A 24,994-nucleotide genomic window follows, 5' to 3' on the forward strand; every position below is an offset into this window, starting at 1 on the left:
TTATTTCCTGGGGACTCAGAATAGACTATTTGCATCTAGTCAACAAATTCTAATGACTATTCTTTCTAAATCATTTCCAAACCCTTTCCTTTTATCTTATTTCCTCTTATATGAACTATGACAAGAATTTTCCAATCTCTAGGATTCCATTCTTTTTCTTTTATCTATCAAATATAGTTACTGTCATAGTAGTGATTAAAAATTGATCAGATCACTTCTCTGTTTAAAAATCATCAGTGCTTTCTCTATGGTACATGAGATTAAACCAAAAGACTTTTTGTCACTGTTCCTAGCCTCGTTTTCTTGCTATTCATTTCCATCCACATATCCAAGACCATAGACCCTAGACCCTGGCTATGTTTCAATGGAACATTTCTGTTCATCCTTCAAGAACCAATTTAAGAATTCTTTTACTGACAGCCACATTCCTTAAACTTCCAAGGCAGTTACTGTCACCATGATTGGACATATTTATTTCCCCCTTAAGCTATGGACAGCTTTACATTTCCAGTATTTAACCAATATGGCAGAGTAGTAAATACTATTCCCATAGAGTCAGTAAATATTATTCATTTATTTCATATTCCTGAAAGAAGGGAACATAAGAGATGAGAAAAAGTTCAAAACAAAAGATTCTAATGAAAAAAAAGGAAAAAGGCTCAAAGTTATGTAATGAGCTCTTTACTTTGCTGTATTATTTTCTACATGAATCTCATTTTATTCATTATAATTTCTGTGTTGAATCAAATGTTTCACTAAACTGAGTGCTTTCTCATCATCCTACAATTTAGAAGTATTGATTATTTCCATAGTCAGGGAATATTAAAATACTGCTAATTCTACAAATTAGAACATTGTCACTATATTTTAAATTAGGGAAAAATTTTACTAAAAATTCTAAGTAGACAATGGGGGCAGTGTATTATGGAGCCTACAGTTGCAGTCTATTTAGAAATATTACAAATAATCATAGTTTGTCTGCCATGTTTTTTAGTCAAAAGCCTTTTTATTCTTACTTTGTAAATTTCACTAAATTTTCTGTGCTATGAATGAAAGTATCACTAGACACCAAAAAAACATTTACAAAATAAGTTTTGGGTAGGCAGTAGGCAAATTTGGATGCAGTAGGCATATTCTGTGATTCTATTTTTTTCACTAGGTAAAATGTGTTAGTAATTTGAACTTATTACATAATTGGAGAGATTTTCAAACAGACTAGTAAAGATGTCCACCCAAATGACTCCTAGATATATCATTTTCATTGCTGTCTGGCTTCCCCTATGGAAAAACTTTCTCCATGCGGGTATATCCCTATCATTTGGTCTCATGAAACTAATCACTCTTGTACATACCTCAGCTAAAACAAAAGCAATCAGAGTTCAAGTGTCTATTCCTTCAACTCTGATAAATTCCAGGACTCAGAGATATAATAATATGAAGGAAAGTTTTGATTTGTAGTAGAATCACTGTGCATAAAAATGTACTTTACAATTCAATAATAAAATTATCAAAATGACAGTTACTTACTGTCGTTTATTTAACTGGGCTCACTTTTATCTAACACAACAAACTGAACTCCTAGGAACTCGTCTATAAATGAAGAGGTAGTATTATATTTTATCAGGGCACTTTCAACTTCAATGAATCATTTGAGTCCAAGATTGTAAACACATTTTCTGTCAGTTTTCTTGCAGTTGCCTGCTGATAGTTAACTAGGGGAGAAGTAAAAAGTTATTTGTGGCTCAAAAAGAACATTCTAAGCATATGAATTATTCCATACAAATGTATATTGAAAAATGGTTTTGGCTGGAAGTAAGAACCAAGAATTTCCAGATAAATGCTATTTGGATGGGGAATTTTATTATGACTACATATTTTAAAAATATTTTTAAAAGCTTATTTGGAAAGCTAAGATTGCTTTGTGGGCAACATGGAACATGTGTCTTTTTTTTTTTAATTAGACATGTAGAGGATCCATGTCTAAGTAGAAAAGCTCTAATTTGGGGGCACAAAGACTTCCAGGGCAAGACTTTTACAAAATATCTTAAGTATGAAATATATAAACATAAAGAAAGATAAAGAAAACAAACCCTGCACATCAGGAATGAGGAATGGGTAAGTCAGAAACATTTCCTTTCTAATGTTCAGCAACACACAATTACACACAATAATTCAGAGAAAATCCTGAACTACATATACCTGTTGACGTAAAAAATGGCTTGTGGAAAGTGAGCTGAGGAATTGAGATGGTACATGTCAAAGGTAAAAACACATTTCTTTTTTAATCAGGAAAAAATGGATCACATGATAATGTTCTACTTCAATATCTTTGTGGCTCTCTTGCCAAAGGACTGATGCATATTTAATCACTTTATCTAATGGATGTGATTTCTCAAGTCACAGTTACCCATTAGGGAAGCTCTTGCTCTGGGTCAGCTGAGCACTCTGATTACATTTCCTGACTTTGTGGTTTCAGAGAAGCCCAGCTGGTGGAGAATTCCCTGACTGATCCATTGGCTTTTGCTACGAGCAGGCGAATACAACGAGATCATCCAAGTCATTAGGCTTGGGGGTTGAATTTCGCTAAAGAAGCGAAAGGTACCCAAATGATTAATTGTAATGATCAGTGAATAGATTTTTTTTTTAAATAAAAAAGTCTTATCTTTCTGGATTAGAATGTGAACAAATGTCATTCTGGAGTTATGAATACTTATTGTGAAGCTAATCATCAACATTCCTAATACTACTTTAGACTATTTTTATATATAAAATAATACAATGGTACTTGAGAATTTTTAAAGTTCCAAAACAGTGTAATGCAATGCTTATTATTGCAAAATACAATAAAAAGAATACAGTAAAACATTAAAGAGAGTTAGACTATATCATGAATAGTGTTTCCTATTGTCTTTCTTTGCTGCATATTTTTAAGAATGTTCTTAAAGACAAAGGTATAGTGTTGAAACTATATTTAGCAACTCTAGAATATAACACCTAAACCTGCAAAATGGAAATAATCCCATTAACTTGGAATATCAATAAATTTCCCCATTGTATTTTGAATGAAGTAAAGATTTACATAGCCATACTTAATTGATAGCATTGTACATAGTCATTCAAAATACAATATTTTGAAGTATGTACACATTATGAAATGGTTAAATGTGAATAATTGATAAATGTATTACCTCACAGTTACTATTTTTGTGATGAGAGTACTTAACATCCCTTGCCTTTGAATTTTTTTAAAGAATACCATATAATATCAGTAACTAGTCATCTTGCTACACAACAGTCATTTTGAATTTATTCCTCCTAGCTAATGGTAATAATGTATCCTTTGGGCTCCATTTCCCCATCATTCCTCCTTAAATCACCACACTGGTAACTAACATTCTCTACATGCTTCATTCATTCATTCAACTTCACTACATACTTTATTTATTTATTTATTTTTATTTTTGGTACGGGGTCGAACTTGGGTCCTTGGGCTTGCGACTGAGCTAAATCCCTGGCATGTACTTTATTATTTCATTGTCGTGTTTTAACACCAAGACCATAACACTGTAAATCAAATAGCTGGGGCCAAACTGCACGTTTATGACTCCTGTTTTCTCCTCACTGAGCATTCTTACAGGTAGTTCTGAAAAATAAATAAGCCCACACACATCTCAGAAGTAAAGAGAATGAATGTAACTTTCTCTCTCTTCCATATTCCCTGGTCACCCGGATTCTTGCCACATAGATGACCAGCATATCAATCTCGAACGTATCTGTCCACTTCTTTTTAAGAGCATATACATATTCATTTCCTTTTCACACAAATAGTACTCTATATACACATCATTTAACACCTTACTTTTTTCACCTAACATTGTAACCTGGAAATCTTCCAGTATTAATATGTATTGGACTACTTCTTTTCACAGCAGCATAAACATTCCTGTTGTATGGCTGTCTCAACATTATTTAACCACTCTTCCACTGTAGAACACATAGGATGTTTCCCAGAGCTACTCTGATTATCTTCTTATCCACAGTATCACAATATGTATTGATGTTTGTGAGGCAAACGACTTAGACTGGAATTGTTGAGTCATAATTGTTCTTGTATTTTTAATTTGAAAGAAGAACACACTATCAAATTCATTCATACCTCCACAAACAGTGGGTTATATGAATATACTTTAAGGAGTGTTTTATAATTGTTTTCATTTCTATAATTTTAAAAAGGGAAGGATAACTCCTTGCCATTTTAGCTGACATTTTCTTTTATGTGAGCTTGGGGACCTTTTCTTATCATTAGAATTCATTTGTTTCTTTTTCTTTGTACTGTCAGTATATAGCCTTGTCCACTTTATAATGGGCTTTTAAGCCCTTTTACTATTTAATTAAGAAATCCTCAAAAATTAAATTAGCAGCTTTCTGTGGGTTTTACGCAAATATTTTTTATCGGTTGGCTGTTTTTTCTTCTTTGTTGTTGTTTTTTGTTAATGGTAATTTTTTGCCCCTTGATGTGTTGTGCCCAGATTGTAAGGTCCCAAAGACCACCAGGAGGCCGTTTCCGATGTAAGCACATGAGGGTCGTTTATTCAAGCTTAAGCAGGGACTCTCAATTGTCACCGACACAGCAGATCGAGATTGAGAGCCCCGAGTTCCAAATTAGCGGGGTTTTTATAGAGGTTACAGCAAGGTTTGGAGATTTTCCACTTAGCAGTTACATGATTGGTTAACATTTAGCGAGCATGAAGTGTACATTTTTGATTGGCTGAACTCATCAGGGGTAAGGGGGGATTATGTATAGGTTTTATAAAAGAAAAGGACAAAGGTTAGTGGGCAACTGTCACGTATTGATGGTCAGCAGACACGGTGAGTAATGGTCACGACCACCCAGCACTGACAGTCAGCACATTAACAGACGGTTCCTACAGATAGTGGGCCCAGGATGTTCATTTCCTGGGTAAACAGATGGCTGAGTAATTAACTTAGAACTTTGGTTTGTTACAGATTGTATCTTTTGTTCCAGAGCAAACACATTTTAACCATTAATTTGAGAGGCTAGGGGAATGGTGGATTTTAGCAAAATGGAGTCGCTTTGGTCTCACAGATGCACCTTATTTTTTAATTAAAATGAATTAAAACTAGTTACTCAGTTGTTTCAGTAATTATTAACTAATATTTTCATCTACCTATTGGAATGCTAACTTTATAATTTACAAATATAATTATGTCTATTTTTGGAAATAATATTGTATTTTCTCTCACTGAGATATTTACTGGATCAGTACTCCACTATTTTAATTATTTGTTCCATAAAATGATTCAAACATTATGTACTGCAAGCATGTACACCCCCCCCCAAAAGGAAGCGGGTTAATTGATGATGGAGGGGCGCAAGGGAAGGACATGTACATGTACCAGCTCCCCCAAAGGAATGTAAACATTATATACTACAAACATGTATTAATAAAAAATGATCTGAAGAGAATTTCATGGGATTAGTACTATCAGATACTACTCTTGTCTTAGTGTAGATTTTCCTAGCTGACTAGAGCCAGGTTATCTGAAAGGATAAAACTCCTACTTCTATTTTCATTGAAATTACAGTAAATTTATAAATTAACTTACAAAATACTCGTGTATCTGTGTGTTTTGATGCCTTTTTTTAATGCTACCTTCTTGAATTACAAAAACAAACTATGCATAATAAAAATAAGCTAAGCTGACTACCTCCTTTAGAGCTTCTAATGTTAAGCATGCCATTTGTAAATTAAATGTAATAATCAACTTGTAAACAATCAATTTTAATTGAACATTTTTTTTTTTGGTACTGGGGATTGAACTCGGGTCCTTGTGCTTGTGCAGCAGGCGGCAAAACCACCGAGCTAAATCCCCTGCCCTTGAATACTTTTCTTATTGGTAAAATTTAAATTTTATTTTCAGCACTGGTTTAATCTCATTAATAAACTTTTAAACTGAGTATTATTTATCAGAGATGTTTAACTTGGAAGACGAAAAACACTACTTGGCAGTTTCAAAAAATAATTCACTATTCCATGTCCTAAAAATCATTAAGTTTTTATTTCCTTTAATAATATTAGTATACAAAAAATAAGGTGTCTGTGATAATTTAATATTCAGAATGCCATATGGATAGTTTTGAATTTATTTCTTGATTCTTTGATGACAAAAATTATTATACTATTATGATCTGGGTATGTCATAGAGTTCTGTAATGATGATTTACTTTATGCTTTAAGAGAAAAGTTATCTCTGAATGCATAGGGCTCCAAGATATATTATTCTTCATATTTATAAGAAATTAAAATCTATAATCTCAAGAGGTATATTACACTGAAGAGAATTAAGGTTATTGTCAATAACTGCTGATGTATCTGAAATTCTAATAAAAATTAATAAATGCCATCAATACATCATATATAAAGGAATTTGGAAAAATAGTTCTTAAGCTCAGTTTTTACTGAGAAAACAAAATCATAATAGATTTAGGTGATTTCAAGGTCACTAAAGTATGACTGCAAAAGAGGTCCTACACTTTTATTTAAAGCATCATATAAAATGCATATTTCCAATATGATATGCATGTATCCTCTTCTCCCAAAATATCAACGACATTTAGGCAAAAAGTCACTAATTTTAATGGCAGAGTCTTAGGTTTGAATTTTCTGATTATTTCATATAATTAGCTCTATGGCATTATGCAAATTCTTTATAAATTAAATAGAGAAATGTGTCCTGCAAGGTTTTAAAGTAGGTTAGGACTGTTTCTTTAAAGTATCTGTTATAATTTAGAGGAGAGTAAACAACAGTAAACAAATTCCGCAACACACTGTGTCACTAAGCCACGATGCTCAGACAGTCAGGTATATTAAATACATTTTTTTCAATATTTTCAATTTATTTCATCAGGATGTAACCCCTTCATCAAGTCACAATGTGTCTATCTGCATAACTATAATTATTAGTGATTTTTATCAATTTCTTATAAATTGACTTTGCATAATGTTCTAAATGAAAGAGAATACATTGGTTAGTTTACAATAAACTTTTTTATGTTATATACAGAATCTTTTCTTCTCAAGGAGCTGTCAATTTAGAAAATTTTAAAGGCTGAACTATACTCCTTGCAAAACCAAGAATACACTTATTTGTACCACCAGATGCAAATATGTCTCATGTAGCCATTATATTTTATTTTTAAGTTTTTACTAGTATTTGTTTGCAATACATAATGATTATATTCATTGTAGCGAATTAGTACATGTCCATACCGTATTTCAATTCTTTTTTTCCCATTCCTCCATCTTTTATTTTGCCAGCATCAAATTCATTTATTTATAACTCCCGATAAAGCTAATTATCATACATACAGATTAACAACTAGACAGGCAAAAAAAAAATAACACACATAAGACAATTATACCAAATCAAAGTACACTTTTAGGTATGTTGTCCATGCTGAATTAAAATAATTTTTCTTTCTTTTTTCCTATTATCTGTCTTTTATTTCACACTTCATTTCCTATTGAGTTTTTCACATAAGAGAAACCAGGTGATACTTAAGCTTCTGTGTAGACCCTGGCAACACAAGGTTCCCTAGTCCACGTATCACATGCAGGATATATGCACTGGTCTTAAGGTGAAGAAAATTATAACCATCAGACTTAGGAAGTACAAATATACCAGGAGTGTTGGGCAATTTAATAGACGAAGACATTGTAATATGATGGATAACAAAGTAGATATAATAAACAGAAGAATATCAATATAATGTGGCAATAATGAATGTGGCAAACCCATGAATGTGAGTCCTTTGACACTAGAAATGATTCTTTAGGACTAAGCAGAATTGTAAAATAATTCAAATGCTGACTAAGCCCAGGAAATAACCAACAAGATACAAGCAAGCATCATTAAAAGAAATAAATAAGGAAAAAGGGAAAAGGTTCCAGCACCAACTACGTTTTCTTCATGAGCAATGGATGTTCCAGAATTTAATGCTGAAGCAGGAGAAGGCCAGGTATTTAATCAAAAGGTGAAATCCAAGTATAATGACAGCTGCTAATGAAATATTCCCTATAGGCCAGAAATGATTCAATGGACTCAAGACTTTTATTCAATTACAAAACAGGTGAGCTAAGTAGCATGTATGCCCCAGGGGTCTTTGAGCCACAGTGACAATTGTCATCACATGATGACAACTATTCATTAGCATTCTTTAAGGAGACATACAAGGAGAAGGGGGCTATATGACTTTATAATTCCAAATAAGCAGTTTGTTTACTGGAAATTTATCTAAGAATGTTAGAGTACTGTAGACTAAGAAACGAGATTAGAAGTAAGCCTTCCATATATTCAGAGGCAGAAGAACTTCCCATGCTTCCTGTTTCTCTCCTTCTTCTTTGAACCAGAGGCTATAATTGTGGCGGTGTACCTAGTGACTCTGATCTTAACCTGGGAATATGCTAAAATTCCTATAATACTGTTTAAAACATATTGTTTTTAGGAAAGGCATGACTCTTTTTTTAAAGGTGAATTAAATATATGACCGAATATCTTACTCTCTACCATTTTAGGAAGGATTTTTTTAAACATCATAAATGTAAGTGGGCTTAGAATTATGAGGGAAAATTCTGTACTGTAGCCTTAGAATGACAATGACATGGGAAGAAAATAATCACTATCCTTCCTCAAACTTTTATTCCAGAAAATATCTGGAATAAAAATTCTGAGGTAAAATAAATACCAATATTTAGACAATAAGCAAACACAATGATTCAGTGTCAAAGGTGCTTAACTTTTAAGATTTTACTTTTTTATTATTCTAATTAGTGCATTGAACAGATGATATATTTTAAATGTTCATATTTTCATGACAGTATAAACCTGATTCAGTGACCTTGACTTTCCCTGGTCACTGTTTTTTAATGCCTGGTAATTACGCATGGGAGAAGGTACTGTTTGGGGGACTTAACCCTGACAGCGACTACCAGAAGAAGAAATACTTGTGACATCTATTCATAACATTTTTGGCATCAGTAGTCTTTCAGGACACATATCAGCAAAAGGGGGTAATATGATTTCATGATTCCAAAAATGCAGTTTGGGTAGTGGAAATTCATCTTGGGATGAAATTATACCCTTCAAACTTTAGTTCTCACTAGTGAATGCTTCTGAAAAAAATAACAAAATTGAGTGAAAATTAGTGTATTTACTAAAAATTAAAGAAGAGAGGACATTTTCAACTTGTTTTACTAAAATAAATCTTAGATTCTAAATAAATTCAAATCATAGACTTAGTAGATATTTAAAGAAAAAAATACATTCCTTTTTATTTATTTACTCATTTGTTCACTCATTCAATGCCCATTCTGTGCAAAGTATTGTTCGGGAGTTTTTGAGGATTATTACCATAGTAAGATAGAATCCTTGTTTGACTTAATCATTGCATCTAATACCTCAAACTAGAAAATATTGTACCTGAATTTTTGAATTTATGCAAGAAACAAGAGTTCCTAGACTAGCTTGGAAAAGACCAAATCCAAACATTTTTCTATAATAGAATTGGGCAGAAAGAATATGAATATATAATATTCTCTCCTCACCAGGAATTTCCCTAAGTTACTAGTATACCCTTCCAATAAATTAAGAATTTCATCCTGTTTTTTAAGAAATAAAATAAAGCAAGACAAGCAAAATGAGATGGGGATTACTTAGAGGGATAATAAATATTCAGATTAGGCACACTTAGACTAAAGCCAGAGCTCTGGGAGCTCCGGGTGAAATTAAGTACAAGACTCTCAGGATATATAATGGCTGTAAGAATTTTTTAAAAACCACCACTGATCCCACAACTAAACATGACAGCTAAAACTATGAAAGTTCAAGAAGAAAACATAAGGCAAAAACCTTAGGACATTGAACTTGGAGATGATGTCTTAGATATGACACCAGAAACATAGGCAGCAGAAGAAAATAATTAGGCCAATTGGACTTTGTCAATATCAAATCTTGTGTGCACTTCACTATCTGAGAGTAAAAAGGCAACCCATAGAATGAAATAAAACATTTGCAAGTCGTACTACCTCAGAAGATTTTAAAATCAACAATATACAAAGGACTCTAAAAAGAAACAAAAAATAACCTCACTTGAAAATGAGCCAAGAATATGAAAAGACATCTCTCCAAAGAATACATACAGGTAGTCAATGAGTGCATAAAAATGCTCAATATCACTAGACATTAGGGACATTCAAGTTAAAACCACAATGAGATACCACTTCAACTCGGTAGAGTGGCTGTTATCAAAAATAGAAAAATACAAGCTGGTGAATATGAAGAGAAATTGGAATTCTTTTGCACTGCCAGTGGGAACATAAAGTACTGCAGCTTCTGTAGATATTGGCATGGTGGTTCCTCAAAAAAATTAAACCTAGAATTATTATATGATCCCAAATCCCACCTCTTGGTATATACTCAAGACTATTTAAAGCAGGTACTCACACAGGTGCTTGTATACTGATTTTTATAGCAGCATGATTCACAATAGCCTAAAGGAAGAAACAATCCAAATGTCCATCGATGAATGGACAACATGTGGCATATACACAGGACAATATTATACATACTTGGGCCGGGGATTTAGCTCAGTGGTTCCGCCGCCTGCCTTGCAAGCGCAAGGACCCGAGTTCGATCCCCGGTACCAAAAAACAAAAACAAAAAACAATATTATACATATTTCAAAGGGAATGAAATTCTGAGACATGCTATGGCACGGAATAACCTTGAAAACATTTCACTTGGTTAAATAAGCCAGGCATAAAAAGAAAATGCTGCGTAGTTGTATGAGGTACGTAAAATAGTAAAATTCACAGAGATAGTTCAATGGTGGGTACCAGATGCTAAGGGAAGGGAGGGATATGGAGCTGTAGTTTAAGGTTCACAGACATAGTTTTGAATGATGAAAAATTTCTGAAGATGGAATAGTTGTTATGGCTATACAAAACTGCAAGCAGTCTTAATGACTGAATTATATGCTTAAAGTTGGTTAAAGTGGCAAAGGTCATTTATGTTTTATCATAACTATATATATATATTTTTTTTTTAATGAACAAATATTTCCCGAAATTTGTAAGGAAAATGGTCCTTGGGATACCAAAATCATGGTATTTAGCAGTGGGTCAACCCCCAAGGAGATACAGGAGTGTTTCCCTCATATTTTGCTGGACAGTAATTTTTTGTAGCTATGTAGAACACTAGGCATGATAATTAATCAAAATATGTAAAATATTACTGTAGACTCACCTCTTTTTTAGTTTCCAGAATACAAACAATTAAAGATACTCTCAATTTTCAGCTATAGCAAATTAGCTCTTTTTTTAACCCAAAAAGCAATAGGTACTTTCAATAATTCAATCCATTGTAGATGAAAAGGAATATAAAACATTAATACATCAATCGTCAAAAATGATAAAAAGATTATTCTGTATGTAAATTAGAGGGTTCTCAAACATTTATTGTGATTTTCTGTTTGCCATGCGAGAAAAGGAATCCAATCAAAATTAACCACATTGATCCCTTCCCCAAGTTTGTCATGCAAGTCATTATAGCATGGCTTACTATACAGAGCTGTAGCCCAGGTTAGTCTTTTACTGCTTTCAAACTTACTCTGCATTTCTGCCACACTAGCTTTACTGCTACTTGGTAAACACATCATATATGCCTTAGGGCTTTTGCAATTACTGCTCTTCTCAATTGTAACAATTTTCCAGGTACCTAGTTAGGTCACTCCCCACCACAACATTTTAATATCTGCTCAAATATGGCTTTTCAAAGCATTTTCTGACCACTTTTATTAAGTAATATCCCCTTCTTTCTATTCTCCCTGTCCTATCTTGTTTTTCTTTATAGTGTTTCTTATAATATAATGATGGGTATGGTAAAAATTTTAATCATCCTCTTTTCCTTGTTTTTCCATTAGTGCATGTTTGTAGTACATAATGGTTACATTCCACATATACATAACACATCTTATTTCTTGTTTTATTCCCCTCCTCCACATCTTGGTCTCCTTTCTTTTTGTAAAAGATCTATCCCTATTTCCTAGTATTTACCTTTTATTTTGCTCTTTATATTTTGGGTTTCTCGTATAAGAGAAACTGTGTAATATTTAACCTTGTGTTCCTGATTTATGTCACTTAACATTATAATCTCAAGGTGCATCCATTTTATAGTAAATGACTCGGTGTATCCTTCTTTATGGCAAAGTAGTATTCCATGGTATATAAAGAACATATTTTCTTTATCCATGTATCTGTTAATGGACATACAGGCTGCTTCCAAAGTATCTTTCTTTCAAAATTAGCCTCAAGGAATGGGTGCAGAGGAGAGGGAGAAAAGGGAAAGGAATCAAGGTGTGTTATGTACATATAACAACTTCCAACAAGAAATGTAAACATTATGTAATATACATATGCACTAAAAAACTAAAATTCAAAAATCATAAAAAACAAAATTAGACTTAAACGTCCATGTTTTGTGTATGGCTATGTCTACAGAATCTGTAATAGCAATGCTTAAGTAGCTTCTCAATAAGCATCCAGCAGGAAAGAAGAGAGGGAATAAAAGAAGAGGGAAGGAAGAAAGAAAAGCTCTTAAATTCTAGGAAACATAAATGAAAAGAACTATAATTCTGAGCCTTCTGAGAGCTGCCTGGAGGAGACGTGGCATCCCTTTCCCATTGCCCTTGGGATATCTGCCAGGGCTTCTCTCCCCACAAACCTCAACAGCACCATTAGCGACCTGGATGCCAACTCCTGACCTACACATTTTTGGAGGCCAACCAGATGGGGCTTAATGATGGAGTACCAGGCCAAAACAAATCGGTAGAAATTAGCTCTTTTTTTCCTTATCTAGCAGTCCATTTCTTCAGCAAATCCTCCAAGAGACAGCCTTCACTTTAGGAGGGTATTTGGGTTTCAGCCACTTTTATTGTATCAACTTGAGTACGTATTAAAGTATTTTGACTTTGTGCAAAGAAAGCTAAATATTGTCAACCAGAATTGGTGAACTTAAACTGGCTGAAAAGAAGTGCTAAGATGTGGCAATGACAAAAAGCCGAACAAAGTTACCAAGAGGTGGTTAATTTATTCCATTACATTCTGAAAAAGTAAATTTCTGTGAAAACGATGAATTTTTAAAATAAAATTAGGCACATAGTTGTAAATAAATATGCACCATGTATTTAAAACCATGTATTAAAGTCTGCATAAAAAGACCCAAAGAGGAGTGCCATTAAAAGAACAAGATATTTCTACCTTTAAAACAGACTCACTGTAGCATAATTGATATTTTAAAACCCTGCATATTTAATGTGTATAAATCTGATGAGGGGTGTGCATACATATAAAATACTCTCATCATCTTCAAAAATGATCTTGTGTTCTTTTGCTGGTTGAAAAACAAATTAGTCCTAATATTTAACGTAGGACCTACCCTCCCAATCCATTTTAAGTGCATAACACCATATTGTTAACTATAGGCTCTATGATGTATAGCAGATATCTAAAACTTAATCATTTTGTAAAACTAACTTTATACTTATTGAAAATAATTCCCCATTTCTCCCTCACCTCACATTCTGAGAACTATTATTTTATTTTCTGTCTCTATTAAGTTGACACAGATGGTATCATTCTTTCATGTTCTATCATATGCATACATCACATTTTCTCTATTCATTCACCTCTGGAATAATTTTGTATTTTCACAGAAGTGCAAATATCTTTCTGAGATTCTGATTTACTTTGCATATATACCTAGGAGTAGGACTGCTAGATAGTATGGGAAGTTTATTTTTCATTTACTTAACTTGCACAGGGTGGGGTACTAGGATCAAATCCAGGGCCTAGTGCATGTAAGGCAAGACCTATACCACTGAGCTGCCTTTTCAGCCTTCTGATTTTAACTTTTTGAGTAGTCTGCATGCTCCTTTCAATAAGGTACACACCATTTTAAATCCTAACCAATAATAAACAGGATTTCAGTTTCTCCACATCCTCACACACAGATGCAAATGTGCCCAGATACATGTATATTAATCTTATAATAACTATCCTACCAGGCATAAGATGATACTTCATCTGATTTTGATAGAATTTAACAGTCTATTGAGCAAACTACCAACTCACAATCACTGGTATATCATAGTCTCCAGGGGGCCCACTTCCCATGTATTTTTTTATCTCACTTGAAGTACAGTATCTAATTAAATAGTAAATGTTAAGAAATTCTTTATCCAGTTTCCAGTTGATGGGCACTTGGGCTGTTTGCAAGCTTTAACTATTATGAACTGTGCCGCTATAATTTGAAATAGGAAGAAAAGGTCTAAATGGGTAAGGGAAATGGGAGGGGAAGGGGAAAGGAAAGAAGGGAAAGGAAAAATTATGAGAAAAGAAAAAAATTGAAACAAAGTCTATGTAAATAGGGAAGGGTGGAGAGGGTGAAGGGTGCATAGGTAATGGGGGAAAAAATAAGGACCAAGATATATCATGTACAGGTACAAGCACCCAATGATAAATGTTAATGTATTGTACATCTAAAATGTACCAATAAAAGAATTTAAGCCAAAAAAAAAGAAATTATTTGCATACAAAAGTATTACAAGGATGATGTAAAATACATGCATTTTCCAAAGATATTTTTAGACCCTTAAAGCTAAACTTCTTGAAGTATTAATGTTTAAGAAATATTTTTATTGACATATATAATTGACTCTTTGGGAAGAAGTCCTTTGACTCAGGTTACACATGTATCAATTTGTGATACTATATATTACTTTAAGAATGTTTAAATTCCTTTAAGAAAGTCTAAAATCTTAATTTCTACAAGAATTCTACAGATGAACACTGTCCTCTTCTTTGTCTTTATTCTGCACAGTCAATTGGCTTCTTCTACTTCTCCTTCTCCTAATACTCAATATCTCAAATATGTAATTTCATTCCTTGTTTTTTCTCCACTTCAGAATGAACTTCATCCTAAACATTTTATATTCATAGCCCTTTTAATAACACCACTTCTTTTTCTTCATCTCTTGCCTACCTTGGGAAAGTTCTTTTTCTGGCTTTAATTCTTTCCTATTAAAACAAAGACAATACTCTACTGTTGGCAAAGTTCAGTCATAGCATTCCTGGAGCAGGGAAGCAAAGTCATTCAATTTCTCAAGCAGCCCCAAAAATATTTCAGTACATAACTACACTTGTTATGTCTTCAAAGTTCCACCTGCAGCTGGTTTAACATAACTGCACCACATATGAATCAGTATATAAGGCGAACATTTAAACAATCATCAATCTTTTTAAATTCTCTAGTATTGTAGTTTCATGATTCATTATATTGAATTGCAAATATATATAATTTTAGCTCCATTATGGGTTAAAAAGATTTTGCAGACTACTTGGTAACATACCACTAGGTATATCTGTTTAGGATAAGCACAAGTGTATTCCTGGGACTGTACATAAAATACATGTATGTTATATATAATCAGATATATGTATCAAATCATATTTGTGTGCATACATAACATATTATTTTCTTTCCCTTAGAAGCGATGTGCAGCTGGGCGTGGTGGCACATGCCTGTAAACCCAGCACTCGGTAGGCTGAGGCAGAAGGACCGCCATGAGTTCGAGGCCAGCTTGGGCTATATACTGAGTTCAAGGCCAGCCTGAGCTATATAGCAAGACCTTGTCTCAAAAAACCAAAAATAATGAATACATAATTAAATGAAATGAAATAAAAGAAATGTGCACATTGTTCAAGTTTAGTAATCACTGTGGGACTTCACAAAGTTTAAGTAATGTCTGCACCATAGTGTTCTCCACCAAGTGGTGGTTGTGATTTAAAGGGAGCTTGTGCAAATTCCTTCATGTTCTGCTTGACATGCATAAAACCGCCATATGTGAGACTCACTGAAAGCAGTACCAGTGAGGCGTAAATTTTGCCATCTATTTTCCCTTATGGCAAGACCCCAGCTGCTTCTTCAGTTTTTATCTTTATAATATTACCCAGGACCATCTCTTGCATCACATGGTCTACTGTTCTCTGTAAATGAGGAGGAACTGTGGATTTCTGAAGAAAACAACAAATACATCTATTAAACTATTACACTACCTTTTTTATTACAAAATTCTGATTTTATTAATGTATAACCAAGAAAAAGAAGGGAGGTTAATAAATGTTTTGGAAAATAATTCTCTCCATGTTCAGAGAATTTATTTCCTTGTTTAAAACTCCAAAGCTATACTCCTGATGAGTGGATTACAGATGTAATAGAGATGAGAAATCTCTGGTGTATGTTTTAAAACTCTTTCCCTATAGAAATAGATAATAGCTGGGTACGGTGGCACATGCCTGAAATCCCACCCCTTAAGGAGGGTAAAGGTGGGAGGATTGCAAGTTACAGCCCAGGCCGAACAATTCAGCAACTTAGAGAGGCTGAGCCCACCTCAAAACTGAAAATTAAATAGATAAATGAATAAATATAAATCAGACTGGAGATACAGCTCAGTGTGAAGACTTTCAGTTCAATTCCTGGTAACACACACACACACACACACACACACACACACACGATGGTAGCAGTTGTTCTAAGATACACTAAGCATCTGGCAGGTCAGCTCCTCCACCAAAGTTTTCTCTGTCAATGAAGAATTCTGATAGATCAGATTAAAAAAATATACTGACAGTAGAGCTGGACACAACAAATTTCCAGTTTTGGATACCCCTGTATGCTTTATTATTGATGATCTTTAGATGGTTAATATAAAATTTTTAGCAATGGCAAATAACTGAATACCAACAGAATGTTATGAAGTATTCAAAACTGAATGATCCTAAGTAAGAGACACAGTTCTAACTATCTTGAAAAATAGGATAAACAACATTATTCATATCCACAAATAGAAATTATTCATACTCCTATTTCAGGATTAAAAATAAAAGTAACAAAAAAACCTTTATATATAATACCATTTATATTCAAAATATAATTGCATTATACTTTATGTTAAGCTAGTAATATTAAGCTATGTAGGATTTCTTTCAACACCTAGTTATCATATGTGAGACATTAAAAGCAGCTCTTAGAAGTTGATATTACCAATTTTCCAGATAGTGAAACTGCATTTGAGAAATTAATATTTGACTAAGACCACATGTTGATCAACAGAACTATCTAGAAAAAAATAGTTTATCTTTACATTAACTTGAACACAAATTTACTTCTCTGTGTCTTTAGAACTTTATAAAAATAGTTTTTAAAAAATCCAGAAGTATAGTAGAGATGTAATATGAACTTCAACATTTGAAAGGTACTTCTTTGCATAGTCATTCTATAAATGTTCACGCCAGAAAGTCTGTCAGGTTATCTGCTAGTTTTAAAGAACTGGCACTTCCTTGCTCACTCCCTGAATTACCAAAACCCAAGTTTCAATAGAGTGGCAAGTATAGGCATTATGTTAAGAAGGAAACAAACTCACCACTTCAACTTTGTAATATATTTGCCCTGAAAGGATTATTTATAAAAATTGGCCCCATTCTGTTTACCTGAAGGAAAGTTAATTCTGTACCTTCATGTAGAGCAAGTGGATGCATATTTTACCAATGAAATAGTCTATTATCCTATTCAAAATACATTTAGATAACAAATTGTCTTTACCCTAAACCCTACAAGAAGCATTGTCCATTGGAAGGGAAAGAATAGTCATTTTATGAAATTTAATGCATAAAATCTCGTATTTTATTATTATACAACACAAGAGAAAAAAACAATGTATATTTAGGGGTTTTTTTAATTTGTTTTAGGAAAAGACACATTGCCATTAGCTCCCATCAAAATACACCCCTTTGCTTTGAATACACTTAACATCCTTAATGGCACTTTCTGAAGCAGTTCTGGAAGTCCTCTTCTATGAGTCTTTAAACCAATTAATAATGTTTAACTTTCATGGTCATTTTGACTTTGGAGAAGTCATGGTGCCAGATCTGGTGAACATGGTATATAAGGACACATTGTTTATTTGACAGAAATTGCCATAAATATTTGATTAATGTGGAGTGATCAAAAACTATAGTCTTTAACTTTTTTAAATGTTAAAATAATAGACAAATTGCCATTAATCTCCTTCAAAGTAATCCCCTTTGCTTTGAACACATTTATCCTATTGTTCTTGGCAATATATCTTGTACCGTAACAAGTTTTTAAAACTTAAATATTCACCATATTAGCCAATCGCCCTATGTATAACATTCTTTCATTTTCCCTATTTTGCTTGTGTGTATGAAATCAGGTATCCATCTTTATTTCTTTTTGAATTGCTACAATATTGACTTGGGAAAATCATATATTTTAAACTAATTGTTTTAGGTTTTAAAATATACAGTATGAAATGAGCAAGTACTAAAACCTGTCAGACACGACACCCAATGACATCACACCTAATCTTTAAAAACCACCAGCCACCCTATGGAATCTAGTTCTGTATGCACTATATACAAAATTTCATTTGAAATCTCTATGGAAATTCATCATATTTATACTTTAGTGCATCAGTATAATCTTACTAATGTTTTTTTTTTTTTTTTGGTACCTGGGATTGAACTTGGGTCCTTGCGCTTGCAAGGCAGGCGCCAGAACCACTGAGCTAAATCCCCCCCCTTCTTACTAATGGTTTTTACAGGCTCAGTTTTTCAATTTTTGTACTAACAATTTGAACTGAAAGTGGAGTGTTATTGGCCTATATATCAAATGCTTACTAGATGAAAGATAGAAAAGAAAAAAGAGAAAAAAGAATAAAAAGGTATTTGTTGCAGGGAAGGATGTTACACTAATGACAATCTAAATGTCACCATGCCCTTTAAATCTCCAAATGAACAATTATAGACAGAATTCAAGTTTTATTGTATTTTGATAAATGACTTGGAAAGCTTTGTAAAAATTCCATAGAGACTTTTAAAGAAATTTATGATCAATAATAACACTTGACACAACAAAAGGAAATCATAAAACAAATAACAATAAAATTACAATTAAAGTGATGATGTGTTTTAACAATAACATACGGCATTTTGAGGTCCCTACTGTATCTGTTTAAAAATCCAAAGGTATTCCATTTCCCAGAGAAAAGAAGCAATAACAGCATGTTTTCTTCTTACAGTGAATTTTATTTTAAAGAAAGAATAAAGAAAGAACTATTTTCTCAGTAATGCTAAAAAGATATAGAAAATTTAATTCTAAACATAATGTCAAATCAAACTTGTCCATGGAAGATTATGTGTACTGGCATTGTTGAAGGCATTCTCTCTTCCCTCCCCGCTTTATCTTTATCATGGTCTGGCATTTTTCCTTACCACCTATAAGGGATACAATTGTCCAAACATCATTCTACTTTCAGCTGCAAAGAACTGATGGCTTTCCCTATTGCCTAAAGCCATTTCCTTCCAGCAATGCAGACAAGACAGAGGAAGTAAAACTTTCAGTGAAGAAATTTCATTTAGTAGGATGGCAGGCCACCAAAATCACTGTCTCATTTTCCACAGAAGTACGCTGCTCATGTTCTCTGAGTTCCTCTCCATACATCTTTATGTAAAAAATTATTTTCATAAAATCTTATAAAATCCATTTTATTATTACATTGCCATCTCAAGTAGCTAACTCTACATAAGAAAGATATCACATTGCTTTTGTGTAAAATAAATTAGCTAATTTGTGATAGGTGAAGTGAAGGACTTTCGATTAGTATACAAATATATCACAATATTTCACAACAACCACAAAATGCCATTTTAATTAAAAATTTAATAAAATCTCTTGAGACAATTCATGAAAGAATTTAGTCTTCCAGATGTAACAGGACTGCCAAGTTTTTAACCAACACAACTACCACAGCAACAACAAAACAGTGTTGACCACTTATAAAATAAAAAAAACATGAATCAAAAAATGGCCTCCCAATTGAAAGCTAAATTTTAAACCAAATATTAAAAACAAAACTACTTTTTTGTTTAATATCTTTAAGTAGTCTTGAAAAACAAAGGGGTAGGGAAGTTTATTGCCACAAAAGTGAGTTTGTAGTAAAAATATATAGGTAAATATTATCAATGAATATCATATATATATTACTACATTGTCACTAACCAGTATAAATTTTGAAACTCCCATCGCTATCCTAGGAATAGTGATGGGTCTTCATAACCCATATTACCCACTGAGCATTGATTAGTGAGTGCTTTGTTTGTGAGGCATTTGTCCTTTGTACCCAGAGTAAACACTGACTTCAGGTGGACACTCAATCTATGGTCCCAACTTCATTTGAACAAGTATCCATCAACTGGGCTCACTCTAGTATCCATATTTATTGGGAAATAAAATTTAAATTTAATGGTTACTGAGTGATCCTCAAATCCTTGGTAAAAGATAGAGAGTCAAACCTAATAAAGTCATCATTATTAACTAGTAGTCACTCATACTAAAATTATGTTAGTTTATGCACTCCAATTTTTTCTCAAAATATATTTTAATCCAGTGGTAGTCACAGACTTCCAAAAAATACAATATAATTCACTTATATTTGAAACATTGTTGCTTGCTGACACTTCTGAACAATGGGAACACATCTCAGGATATTTTAATTTTGTCTCTTCAAAATCATAGCACAGGGTTGTAATCATACTGAATGTTCAACGAATTAAAAAGTTGAATTACAAAATATATAAATTTCCAGGGTTGATGAGTGTTATGGTGAAATAACTCATATCTTTGTGCATTTTTACATAAAAACCTACAAACATACTTCATGTCATATACTACTCTTGGAAGCTGGTTTAACAACAGAGACATATGGGATTCTTTGCAGATTTTGATATGCAAATCTGCAAAATAGAGAGATGTTATAATAAGTGCTGTGAAGGAAACCAGAAAGGTAGCAAGATCAAGACTCAAAAGAGGCAACTACTCTGGCAAGGAGATCAAGAATGATATCTTTGAGACAGAGATATTTGAGCTGAGGTGTAGTTTGTGCTAGCCACTCAAAGAGTGTAGGGCAATAGGCCAGCTTTGGGGACAGCATGCGAGAAGGTCTCACAGAGGTGACACTGCTTTGTGTGTTCCAGTACTGAGAGGGCAGTATGGCGGAGTGCACACATGAGGAGAAGACGGGTTCTGTTGAGGTTGGAGAGGAGCAAGAATTCAGAGAGTGAACTGTATGCTACAGGAAGGAATTTGCTCTTAGTGTTAACCCATCTTTGTGTTTCTCTGTTTACTCATTGTTTAATGCAGTCATGGCCCAAGCAATGCTTTTAAAGGAGAGTTGATAATATTACCTTGTATGGGGAGTGAATTCCTGGGAAATGAACCATAGAAGTGGAGAGACTCATGTGATGGTTATAGTAGGACTCCAGGTAATTATGATAATGACATAAATTCAGTTGGTAGCAGTGTAGATATAGAAAAGAGGATGGAAGAGATCTAAGAAGTCTGATAGCATAGAGACATATTTGGGAGAGAAGACTTGATAGACCTACATACAGGCTAGATAAGGATGAAATGTGGTCATGAGGAAGAGAGAGTATCAAGGTATCTTCATCACTTGGTGGATGGTGGAGCCATTTATTCAGATTATGAAGATTGTGAGACAGTTTAGGGAAAATTGTTAATTATTACCATTAGGATAACTAGGATGATTCCATTACGTTAATAAAGTTAGCTCCTTAATAAGTCCTGACTAATGTGTCTTAGAAAAATACCCTAGCATTTCACAGTCACTTGCATATCTAATGGGAATAGAATTTAGGTAAACATAAATTTTTATGAACTGTATAAATGCAAAATTCTTCTTTTTCCTTTCCATAGAGAAAGTGGATTAAAGATATTAAATAAGGTAAATAGAACCTCACTGATTCTTTCTCTAAATGTCTTTTCCTTTGCTGCCAAAATTCACCTCAGCAACAGGTAGCAAAAACACAGAAGCATTTCCACAGAATGGCTCCCATGATTGCTCCAGGGGCCTAGGGGAAGAAGGCATAGGTATGATGCTGGCAGAGAGCCAGAACTGACTCAGCTTTCTTCTGTGGAAGCTCAGGCGCCCTGTGAGCACAGCTCTGTAAGACAGAAGACCTCCTGAGGCATGTAACTGCGTTCCCTGACCATACAATGGTTTACTTCTAAAAGGAAACCTCCTTTCAAACACCTACAAAATGTAAAAACAAAAACAAAGAAAACCAGTATCTTAAGCTAAACTACTGTCAATTACCTAAATAGATGGTATGTCTTCCCTCATGTCAAATGTTGTGCTTTGTGTAGCATTTTGTTTTCAATGAGCTACTCAAAGGACCTGAATTCTAAATCTAGAGATCAGATAAAACTGGCATTCAAATAATACTTTTTTTAAAAGATCGTAAAACAAAATAATGAAAATATATTTAAAGTTACCAAAATAAAAACAGGGATTAAAAAAAAATTTCTTCTGTCCTTGGGAAAAAAGAATTAGAGAAGAATATTGCAAGTGTTTCTGAAAAGAACTGCACTTCCCAAAACTGCTTTCACCTTCAGTAACTGAAAATCTATTATTTCTTTAAAAATTTATGTTGATTTTGTCTTTATCTTATTGAAATAAGCTTTTCAAAAATTCCCCTAAGCTTCTTGCTCATGAAAATTGCTCTTATGTTCAGAGAAGGTGTAGTTTATTACAAATACTAAAACTTTTTGTAAACCTTAAAATTATGTGTTAAATTGATTACTATTATCACAAAAACTGCCATTCAAGTTATTAATTTGATAATCTTTCCTCGATCTTTTGTCTTTATATAAGGAAGGAAAATCCCTTTTTTCTACAAGTGCGTGAAAGTTTCGATTGAAACGGATTAAAAGTTAAAACAATTCTGAATCGTATCTGAATTTTGCTATAGGATGCTTATTTGCTTGAAGAAAACAGACTGCGTTGAGAAAGAGAGACCAAGCGGTCTGGCCCTTTATTCGCATCTTAAACGCCACGGCGCACCTCTCTCCCACAGGTAGCAAGGACCAGCTAGGCCAGCGCTTCGCACTCCGAGGTTTAGACCCAGAACCCCGCAAGATCGTTAACCCTGGTACTGAATCCATCTAATAGCTTCGCGATGGTAGATCGAGAAAAAGACAAGTAAACCACTGAGTCTAGCTACCTTTCCTGTTCATATCCAGAACCTCGTGTCAAACCCACTGGGTCAAACCCAGCCCGCGAGCAGCTCTCTATTGAGCCAGTTGCCTTTCCAGCTTCTCTTCCCCCAATTGCGGAAATCACGCCGGGGCCAAGCTTCCTCCCTGTACTTCCCAGGTGGCGCAAAACGCGGAGCCGAACCAAGACACTGAAAGGGGAGGACACAGGTGGGTGTGGCAGCTGAAGCAAGTGCGAGGGCGAGGTTAGCAGCACCCCTTCCAGCCACACCCGAGAGAAGGGACGCACTCACCTGGGACCTTGCCCGCCGATCATGCCCACCCCGGGCACCTGCAGGATCCGGCTCCAGGGCGGGGCGCGCGGGAGCGGGGAACCGGTCCTTGTTCTCGGCCTCTCGGATACTGCGTCTTGCACTTTCGCTGGAATCCTGTTGCCCAGCAGACACCTGCCACCAGCCTCTGGTACCAAGCTAGCCCAGCCCAGGCCAGCGGAACCCGGCCACTAGAGACCAACAGCCGCGGCTGGAGCGCCGGCGAGTGCTGCGCAGGACTGAGTCCGGCTTGCGGGGCGCGCCCAGGGCGACGGCGACCCCGCCCTCCGAGGCCCAGGCGCGGGTTCTCCCTCCCGCCTCCGCCCCCGGGTCCCCACCCCTCTCTCCCTCGCTCCCTCGCTCCCTCGCTCCCTCGCTCCACCCTGCAGGCTACGCTGGGCGGGGAGCTAGCTCTGCGCGCCGAGGAGGGGTTGCTGCGGTCTGGGCTCTGGGCCCTGGGCGCTGATCGCAGGAGGAGGAAGGGGTCCCCACAGCTGCACAGTCACCTCACTGGGTGGGGCGCGTGCCTGTGCTCGCCTGTGTGTCCTGTAGCCAGAAGAGCCTTCCCTTCCCTCACCCCTGCCCTCGTTATCCCCTTCCTTCCTTCCTGCTCAGCATAATCTGTTAACGCTTCCGAGAAGCTACTTCGTGTGGCTTGGTGGCAGAGCGGGAGAAAAACTCCGGAGGAGGGAGGCGGAGACCTACGGCCAAGGGCCGGAGCCGCGGGAGCGGAGCCAGGCAGCTTCCCCGGACAGTACTTCCCCGGGCCTGGGCCAGTCTGGGATTCAAGGCTGGGAACTGGTTCCTACCCTAGGGTTTGGCCTTGAGGAGTGGGGTGGTGACGCTCAAGACCAGCCTGTAGGCTGTGGTTTTTCTTTTCTTCTTTGTAATCAATCAGGCTGCAGTCTTCCAGGCAGGCTAAGGATGCATTTTCTTTCATGGGTGAAGACTCAGAGGTTGTCACAGGTGGAGAGGGAGAGCTCGGAAGAAACTACGTTTTCCCAGACTTGGAATCACCTATGAGTTCTGCGTCTCAGAGCTCGGTAGAAGCGAATGTGAAAAGAAATCTTTATAATTACGCACGTGTGTGTGTGTGTGTGTGTGTGTGTGTGTGTGTGTGTGTGTGTCTACAGCAATCTTTGAAGAAAAGCAATGGAAACAGGATTGAATTATCTTTCTCAAAGACAAAGAGGAAATTTCCACCCAGGGAAGGCATCAAAGGATTCAGGCCTCCAGAAAGAGCAGACCATCCTGCTAAACACCAGCGTCTGGCACTTGCAGCTACTGTATGTTGTTGTTTGTTTCCACACCTTCTATCATGGAAATGATGATTAGTGGAAAACATCAAAGATTTTAAGCCCCAAGGTCTACCTTAACACTTTCTGAGCTTCTGTTTTGCCCTGGGGCTTTGGATCTTCTAGCTTTGCATTGTACTGTGTATTAGTGAGGGAAAG

General features: G+C 35.2%; 1 protein-coding gene across 5 annotated transcripts in view; it reads right to left on the reverse strand.

Annotated features, from left to right (window-relative positions):
* Scn9a (sodium voltage-gated channel alpha subunit 9) overlaps positions 1-23,861 on the reverse strand; it is a 153,214-nt gene extending 129,353 nt beyond the window's left edge. For 3 of the 5 annotated variants that reach the window (XM_087199860.1, XM_087199863.1, XM_013076951.3), the window contains exon 1: positions 23,523-23,861. The gene's annotated coding sequence lies outside the window, so the exon portion shown is untranslated. The remainder of the gene's footprint in view (positions 1-23,522) is intronic. The other 2 variants (XM_087199865.1, XM_087199858.1) reach the window with 1 other exon arrangement.
* Positions 23,862-24,994: the final 1,133 nt, after the last annotated feature.

The sequence above is a fragment of the Heterocephalus glaber genome, unplaced genomic scaffold, assembly GCF_053883595.1.
Source record: "Heterocephalus glaber isolate CG9 unplaced genomic scaffold, H.glaber_assembly_v1.0 deba00000347, whole genome shotgun sequence".
Taxonomy (NCBI): domain Eukaryota; kingdom Metazoa; phylum Chordata; class Mammalia; order Rodentia; family Bathyergidae; genus Heterocephalus; species Heterocephalus glaber.